The sequence below is a fragment of the Pantherophis guttatus genome, chromosome 4, assembly GCF_059756535.1.
Source record: "Pantherophis guttatus breed Tessera chromosome 4, ASM5975653v1, whole genome shotgun sequence".
Classification (NCBI taxonomy): Eukaryota; Metazoa; Chordata; class Lepidosauria; order Squamata; family Colubridae; genus Pantherophis; species Pantherophis guttatus.
The window spans coordinates 156,810,376-156,819,352 of NC_142066.1; the positions used below are offsets into that span (position 1 = coordinate 156,810,376).

The 8,977-nt window shown below is 46.8% G+C and overlaps 1 long non-coding RNA gene across 1 annotated transcript; it reads right to left on the minus strand.

Moving 5' to 3' along the window:
- Positions 1–2,678: 2,678 nt before the first annotated feature.
- On the minus strand, positions 2,679–5,787 carry LOC117657457 (uncharacterized). Its single transcript, XR_004589117.3, has 2 exons — positions 5,603–5,787; positions 2,679–3,730 (listed from the first exon to the last, which is right to left on the minus strand). It is a non-coding gene; the product is annotated as an uncharacterized LOC117657457 (long non-coding RNA).
- Between the last annotated feature and the right edge of the window lie 3,190 nt (positions 5,788–8,977).

The window sequence follows — 8,977 nt, forward strand, 5'->3', positions numbered from 1 at the left end:
CGCGACCAATGCCGTTTCCGTGCTGTACCCGGGCCTGAAACCCGACTGGAACGGATCCAGATACGTCGTTTCATCCAGGTACTGGGGAAGCTGTCGTGCAACCACACTCTCAACAACCTTCGCCACAAAGCAAAGGTTGGAGACCGGACGATAATTTACCAACATTGCCGGGTCCAGGGAAGGCTTCTTGAGGAGAGGTCTCACCACCGCCTCTTTCAAGGCGGCGGGAAAGTCACCCTCACCCAGCGAAGCGTTTATAATCCCCTGGAGCCAGCCTCGTGTCACTTCCCGGGAAGCCAGCACTAACCAGGAAGGACACGGGTCCAATAAACAAGTGGTCGCGTTCAGTCTACCCAGAATCCTGTCCACGTCCTCAGGGGTCACAGGCTCAAACTCATCCCAGATAACATTCTCAAGACCTGCCCCCTGAGACTACCCAGTCAGAGTCCAAATCTTCCCGAATCTGAGTGATTTTGTCATACAGATACTGTACAAAATCCTCGGCTCTACCCTCTAACTGTCTCGGTTAACAAAAGAAATTCGGGGCTCAATTGTGGTCGTATGTCGAGGACTGCCGTTAGTGCCAGGACTCGAACACAGAACTCAGAGGCCACTTGACTAACCAGGATGGCAAATGACAACCCACACACGAATATATACATGTATATAATATGCAAAAGATTTATTTTCTTCGCAAAATGCAAGGCACACAATGACACACCATGGCAGGAGTCGGGGGCCGACCGCAGTCCTTGTGTCACGGGGTCCCCAGAGCATGTGATGACTGCCACAAGACCCCACAAGCGTAGTAGGGGCCCTCTTAGCCAATCCCTTGAAAGCTCAAGGTTGAGAAACATCCCGGACGGGTGAAATAAATTTTTTTGCCGTTCACCCATCGGTAATAACGGCAAGGATTCCTCGGTCTCTGTCTGGGGAAAATCTGAATTGTCACCTGGAAAAGAAGAATCACAGAATAATAAAGAGTTGGAAGGGACCTTGGAGGTCATCTAGTCCAGCCCCCTGCCGTGATAGATTGGGAAGAGCCAAGCTCCCTTTCTTAAAGACCCCTCCTCAATTTGGAGATAAATTACTCAATTTGTAAAAAAAAGAAGAAATCCCATTAGAGGCCTCTTGGCCAACCAATTACAGGCAGTTCCTGATTTACAACATTTAGTGACCGTTTCAAGTTATAACGGCACTGAAAAAAGTGACTTACGACCATTTTTCTCACTTACTACCATTGCAGCATCATCAAAATTCAGGCGCTTGGAACTGACTCATACTTATGACGGTTTCAATGTCCCAGGATTTCATGATCCCCTTTTTGTAATTCTCTGACCAGCAAACATAATGGGAAAGTCTGATTCACTTAACAACAGTGCTATTTCCTTAACAACCGCAGGGATTAACTGAACAACTGGGACATGAAATCTCACTCCACCGTTGTCTCGCTTAGCCACGGAAATTTTGGCCTCAAATTGTGGTCGTAAATCGGGAACCTCTGTCACCTTTGTAGACCAGACCAATAAACCCTCTAGCTAGGATTCAGCCCAACGGTTGTGCAAGCTCAGATGCTGGGCTTCTGCAAACCAGGCTAAATGCATCACACGAGCAAACCACCATTCTCTGCTTATTCTCACGCCAACTTCCCATCTCCAACCCACCGTCCCTGTTTTGGGGGCCGGGAGAGGGACCCCCATCCTTCCAGGCGGAATGTGCAAAACTCAACCTGGGTCACGGAAATCACTTCTGAACGGGGCCCCAAAATGGGCAAAGCAGGTCAGGGCTGCGAGATCGAATCCTGCCAGGTATGCTCACCGGCATAGGTCCTCCGGTAGAAAGCTCTGGGTCGCCCTCTCCTCCTCGGGAGACCCCAGGTTGCGATGTCCCCGGCAGGGTCCCAGCCCGGCTCAGCACCAGCAGAATCGCCAGCAGCACCCACACGCCCCACATAATCCCCGCAGTCAGAAATGCAGCTCCTCAAGGACGGAAGGAGAGGCGTCTTCCCGGGAAGGTGGAGGAGAAGGAATGAAGGAAGGTTCAAGAGACGATCCGGAGGCCTCCTTAAAAAGGGGGAAGGAAGTTTCCACCGGCTGTCCTCCGAGCTGGGGGGCAGGGAGGGGAACATGGGACTCCAGGCAGGAGGAAATGGGCTCGGTTCCCCCCATGGGAATTGAGGAACCTGGTGGTTTAACCGATGATGTTGGGGTGGGAGGATTCGCACAACACCCGGCAGTTTTGGTTGGGGGCATCAAATGGGGTCTTTCCCCCTTTTTTAACTGACTTTTGAAAGGAGTTTCTCAACCTTCCCAGCATGTGGAGTCCGCTGCACCTGTTGAACCGCGGAGGAAGAGCCAGCTCCCACCTGGCTCACCTTTTCAGAGGCATCCAGCAAGAACGATTGGCAGCAAGATTGCACAGCCAGGAAAATGCAAATGTTGGAGGAGAGTTTCAAGAAATTGGGACATTTAAGGTGTGTGGACTTCAACTCCCAGAATTCCCCAGGAGCCATGAATGGATGGAGTCCAGATTTCTCCATCTAATGTGCTGGCTGGGGGATTCTGGGAGGGGAAGTCCTCCCCTCTTAAAGCATGGCGGCTGGGGCAGTCAACAGTTAAACAGAATTATTATCTTTACGTCCAAGGTGAAAAGAAGAAAACTAAAGACAACTGAGGGTGTAACATGGAACAAATAACCTTCATAAATTTTATTTATTTACATATCACATTGAGAAACCACCATCTCCGTTTGAAGTCCACATTTCTTACAGCAGCCAAATTTGAGAAACCTGATCTCATAATATCCAAATCTGGTCCTCAAGTTACAACCATTCGTTTAGTGACTGTTCGGCACTGAAAAGAATGCCTTTTTCTACCCCACTTTGGGGTCACTCCCATCCAGGTAGTCCTCGACCTATGACCATAACTGGGAATTTCTCTGGTTGAGCAAGATTTAAGTGAGTCATGCCCAATTTTTACAAGTTTTTTGCCCTGGTTGTTAAGGGAATCAGTGCAGTTGTTAAGTGAATCACGTGGCCATTAACCGAATCTGGCTTCCCTCATTGACTTGGCTTCCCGGAAGACTACGGGGAAGGTAGCAAAATTGATCCCATCGAAAATATATACCAGTTGCCGAGCATCCAAATTTTGATCCTGTGTACGTGGGTTACTGCAATGATCGTAAGTGTGAGGACGTGTCGTAGGTCACTTTTTTTCATTGTAGTTTAGTGGTCAGTAAACGGACGGTTGTAAGTAGAGGACTACCAGTATACTACCAAACCAGAGAGAAACAGAATTTATTGCTGTTGAAAAAGACGAATCAAGATGTTGAAATAATAGCCAAGGAGATGGAAGGTGAAGTTCATCATGGTATCCGGCCAGTGTGAAGAAAGGAGCAATTGGATTGGTCCATCCTAACACACACACACACACACACATATACACACAAGTTAAGGTTGTGGGAGAGTAGCACAATGCACGTTAGAAATCCTTTTGCACTTGCAAAAATCGAAGGCTGATCAGAGGCGTGACGTAAAAAGATCGAGTCCATCCCAGTAATACACGGGCCGGATGGCAATGCATTGTGGGAGTATCCCCGGCATCAATTATTTTGGATCGTTGCCGCTTAAGGGGCTGTAGACTCCAGGTCTGGGGGTCCTCGGCGGCTTCTGGCTCCGACTTTCCTGGATAAATTTCTTCCACCAGGCTTTGGAAATTGCGGACGGTTCGATCTGCATTGGAGAAAACGAGAGAGAAGTCAAAAGAGAGGAAATTATTATTATTATTATTATTATTATTATTATTATTATTATTATTATTTACCAAATTAGGGTGAGGAGGTTAAAAAAGAAAAAAAAGAGGCTGGTTTCCTTCTTAAGAAAAAAGAAAAAAAAGAAAAAAAAAGAGTGGGGGGGCAGGTTAAATTAAATTTCCACCCCCAATGTTTTGCTCTGCGACAAGCAGGCACGGAGTTTGCCAGCCCTCGGAAAACAAATGATTTTTCTGCATAATTTACAAGCTCAGGCAGTCCGTGACTTATAAACATTCGTTTAGCAATTGTTCGAAGTTACAGCAGCACTGACAAAAGTGACTTAGGGCCATTTTTCACACTTACGACCGTTGTATATAACGACATGATTGAAATTCGGGTGCTTGGCAACCACAGTGTATTTATGAAGGTTGCAGTTTCCTGAGGGCGCCTGATCTTCCCAGCTAGCTTCTGACAAGAGAGAACCAATGGAGGGAGCTGGACTCGCTTAACGACAGTGATTCACTTAACAACTGCAGTGGTTTTCTAAAAACAGTGGCAATGAGGTTGTAAAATCGGATGCGACTCACTTAACAACTCCCTTGCTTAACCATGGAAATTCTGGTTACCCGGTTGTTAAGTGAATCTGGCTTCCCCATTGACTCTGCTTCTCAAGACGGTCGCAAAACAGGATCATGGGACCCCGAGGTGCTGTAAGCATCATAAATGCTCCATTGTGATCATAAATTCAGGGTTAGACCACAATTGAGCCCAAAATTTGTGGTTGTTAAGCGAGACATTTGTTAAGTGAGTCTTGCCTCATTTTATGACCTTTCTTGCCTCCGTTGTTAAATGAATCACTGCGGTTGGTAAATTAGTAACCCAGCTGTTAAGTGAATCTGGCTTCCCCGTTGCTCATCAGAAGGTCACAAAAGGGGATCACATGACCCTGCGACACAGCAAAGGTCGTAAGTATGAATCAGTTGCCAAGCGTCCGAATTTTGATCACACGATCACGGGGATGCTGCAAAGTTCGTAACTGTGAAAAACGGTCATAAGTCGCTTTTTTCAGTGCCGTTATAACTTTGAACGGTCACTAAACGAACTGCTGTAAGTAGGGGCTACCTGAATTTAGAATAGAGTAGAGTAGAGTAGAGTAGAGTAGAGTAGAGTAGAGTAGAGTAGCATAGAATAGAATAGAATAGAATAGAATAGAATAGAATAGAATAGAATAGAAAAGAGTAGAGTAGAGTAGAGTAGAGTAGAGTAGAGTAGAGTAGAGTAGCATAGCATAGCACAGCTCAGCACAGCACAGCGCAGAACAGAACAGAACAGAACAGCGTAGGGTAGCGTAGCGTAGAATAGCATAGCACAGAACAGAACAGAACAGAACCCACTGCTTAGGCAGGAAACCCTATACCATTTCAGGCAAATGGTTGAAATATATATATATATATTTAATTTGATTTATATGCCGCCCTTCTCCGAAGACTCAGGGCGGCTTACAATGTGCTCAGCAATAGCCTTCATCCTTTTGTATATTTATACAAAGTCAGCTTATTGAACAACTGTGGCAAGGAGGTCGTAACATGGGGCAAAACTCACTTAACCACTTAACAACAGGGCTCAATTTTGGTCGTAAATTGAGAACTGCCTCTATTTTCAGTCTTTTTTCCCCCCCAAAAAGTAGATCTCTAGTAAGTGAGACCTTTCCTGGTAGGAAAGCAGTTGTTCCACGCCTACAATGTTATTTATTTTTTCCCCTCTTTTTTTTTTTTCCCTAACACAAAACTTTTGTTGAACTTCTAAATAAAATCACACACACACACACACACAAAAAGTGGTCCATACTTACAGGCAGGTGTTCAGGATGGGCTGTGACCACCTCAGGGGCCGCAGAAACAGGTGGGGCCCCTTCAGAGCGGGCCGTCAGGAGAAGCAAGAAGCTGGCCAACGACACCAAACCGAGCCAAGAAGCCTTCATGGTTTCTCCTAATCCTGAACGAAACCCACAACTCTCCCGGATCGCAGTTGTTGAGTGCCTTCTCGGCGTTTCTCGCACATTTATGGACCTCCCTGGCTTGGTCGACCGGAAAGAAACGTTGCGTGCAAAGTGTCGCAATCTACATCTCCAGATGTCGCCAGCTAACTTTCTGGCCTGTGACTCAAGATTGTCTTCGGAAGAACTCCACCCTGGAGTGTTACGACATCCGAGCTTTTGTTTACGAAACATGACTGCACCGAAACTTGTTCGAGGGCTCCTGAGGCCGTGATGGCAAACCCATGGCACGCGTGCCAAGAGGTGGCATGCAGCACCCTCTCTGATGGCACCTGAGCCGTCGCCTCAGTTCAGCTCCACTGCGCATGTGCGCGCACCTCCCGCCGGACACCTGGTCTCCGGGTCTCTGCCGTGTATGCGCAGGAGGTGGGACACGTGCAGGGAGGGGGGGCATGTGCATTCATGGGGTGGGGGGCATGCAGGAGGTGCATGTGCATGCATGGGGGGCAGGGCGCATGTAGGGGCCCATGCATGCATTTTGGAGGCCCAGGCACATGGGCACGTATTCATGCATTCACATGCACGCTTTGGGTACTTGATCCGGAAAAGGTTAGCCGTCGTTGTCCTAAACCTGTGTTTCTCAACTTTGGAAGCTTGAAGATGGGTGGACTTCAACTCCCAGAATCCCCCAGCCAGCAGCGCTGGCTGGGGGATTCTGGGAGTTGAAGTCCACCCATCTTCAAGCTTCCAAGGTTGAGAAACACTGTCCTAAACCATCTCCACCCCAATCTGGGTCTCGTTCTTCGGGACCTCGGAGAACTTGAGAAAGGGAGATGGAGGAGAACATTAGACCGTGACATCTCAGTGAGAAGATAAGGAGAAGGTCTCCATCTTCTCTAACCATCATTAGGTTAGAGAAGAGGAAGTAGGAAGTAGGTCAACGTTCACGACGGAAACGTGGGCGAGAAGTTCCCTGGTGAATCAGGGTTTGTGAGTAAGCAGAACTAAGCTAACATCTGACGTGTCGTAGTTGAACCCGGCTGACATTAGAAGGGACCCTTGTGGCTTTCTTAGTAAACATCTTATGATGTAATGCTCATCTGAATGCTTTTGCTGGCCTCACGGGTAGTCCTCGACTTACAACCATTCTTTTGGTGACCGCTTGAAGGCACAACAGCGCTGAAAATGTGACTGGCGACCGATCCTCGCGCTTACAACCGTCTCTGCATCCCGGCGGTCACGAATTCAAAACTGTGGGACTAGCTTGGCAACTAGCATGTATTTATGACGGTGGCGACATCCAGGGGCCACACGGTCAGAATTCGGATGCTTGGCAACTGGCTCGCCTTTATGACGGTTGCAGGGTGACGTGATTGCCATTTGTGCCCGTCCCAGCTGGCTTCCGGCAAAGTGAAATTGATGGGAGAAAGCTGGATTCATTTAGCAACCGTGTGACTCAATTAACAAGTGCGGTGACTCACTTAACGAAGTGGGGAACAGGGTCTTAAAATCAGGTGCGACTCACTTAACGACCGCCTCGCTCAGCAATAGAAAGTCCCAACTGCAGCTGAAAGTTGATTCTGCCTTGGTTCCTTGGAAGGCAAACCACCATTAGCTAGGTAACTAAAATGTCTCACTTGGCAGCAGAAAAAATTGGGCTCAATTGTGGCCATAAATCAAGGACTACCTGTATAGGACACGTCTTCCTGCCTCTTGGAGTGTGTGTGTGTGTTTGTGTGTGTAAACTGAGACAACCCTCCAGGCAAGGTTTCCTTTCTGGTTGAAGCATTTATTGTCTCGAGGGTTGTTGAGAAAACGAGAATACCACATTTTAACTCCAGTGCATTGTGTGGTGTACAACAGATGTTGTTGTACCCCGAATTGTTAACCCAACTCATTGTAAAAAACCCAGGTTTTCTAAACCTTAGACCTTCCTGCCAATTTAAATACCTGAAATGAGAGACACACCTTCTTCTCTCAGATGATGCAATCCTGTTTAGATGGAGGGATGTTTCCATTCTTACTCTCTCTCTCTCGTTTGAAAGCGAGGCATCGTGTAATTTTAACCGGGGTCCAACTGTCTGTCCAAAGCATTATAGGCAGTCCTTGACTTATGACCGTTCGTTTAGTTGCACTGGAAAAAAAAAATGGTCTGGGAGTAAGGGGATTACCCCGAGGGTGTGAGCAAGATTGTTGTTTCTCAACCCTCAAAATCCCAGAGGCAAAACCAAAACAACTCCCATTCAGAAAATTAAATCAGTCCCCCAGGTTGGCCAATATCCGAATTACCAGGAGTTTTGAAGATATGCCAAGCTTTGTTTTGAAATATAACACAGGTAGTCCTCGATTTACGGCCACATAGTGAGGCCAAAATTGATGTGCTTAAGCGAGACGTTAAGTGAATTTTGCCCCATTTTACCACCTTTCCTGCCAGTCGTTAAGCGAATCACTGCAGCTGTTAGTCACATGGCCCCTTAAGTGAATCGGCCTTCTCTCATTGATTTTGCTTGTCAGGAGGTCGCAAAGGGGATCGTGTGACTCCAGGACACTGCAACCGTCATAAATACGAGTTGGTTGGCGAGCGTCTGAATTCTTATCATGTGATAATGGGGATGATACAATGGACATAACTATGAAAAATGGTCGTTAAGTCCCTTTTTTCAGTGGCGTTGTAACTGTGGTCATTAAACAAACTGTTGTAAGTCGAGGACTACCTGAACTCAATTTAAACCAGAGGAAAATGCAGCTATGCCAGGGTCTTTTTCCCCCCGATAATCTGGATCCGGCCACAGTAACAGTCGCAGGAGGGTTTTGTAGGCACCTGAGACCAGATTGTGTTTATCTCACATTTTAACTATTAGTTAAATAAGGATAAAATTCTGTGAAAAAGAAAAAAAAAATCCGTAGGAGAAACAAGAAATAGCAAAAAATGAAATTAAAATTTTTTTAAAAAAAGAGGAAGGAAAAGAGGAAGAAGAGAAGAAAAAGAAGAAGTAAATACGATGTAATCTTTGATTTACAACCATCTGTTTAGTGACCAAACAGCACTGGAAAAAAGGGACTTACGACCATTTTTCACACTTACGACCAACTGTTGCCGCATCCCCAATGGTCACGTGATCAAAATTTGGACGCTTGGCAAATGGCTCGTATTTATGACGGTGGTGCATACGATCTCCTTCTGACAAGCAGAGTCAATGGGGGAAGCCCAATTCACTTAACGACTGCGTG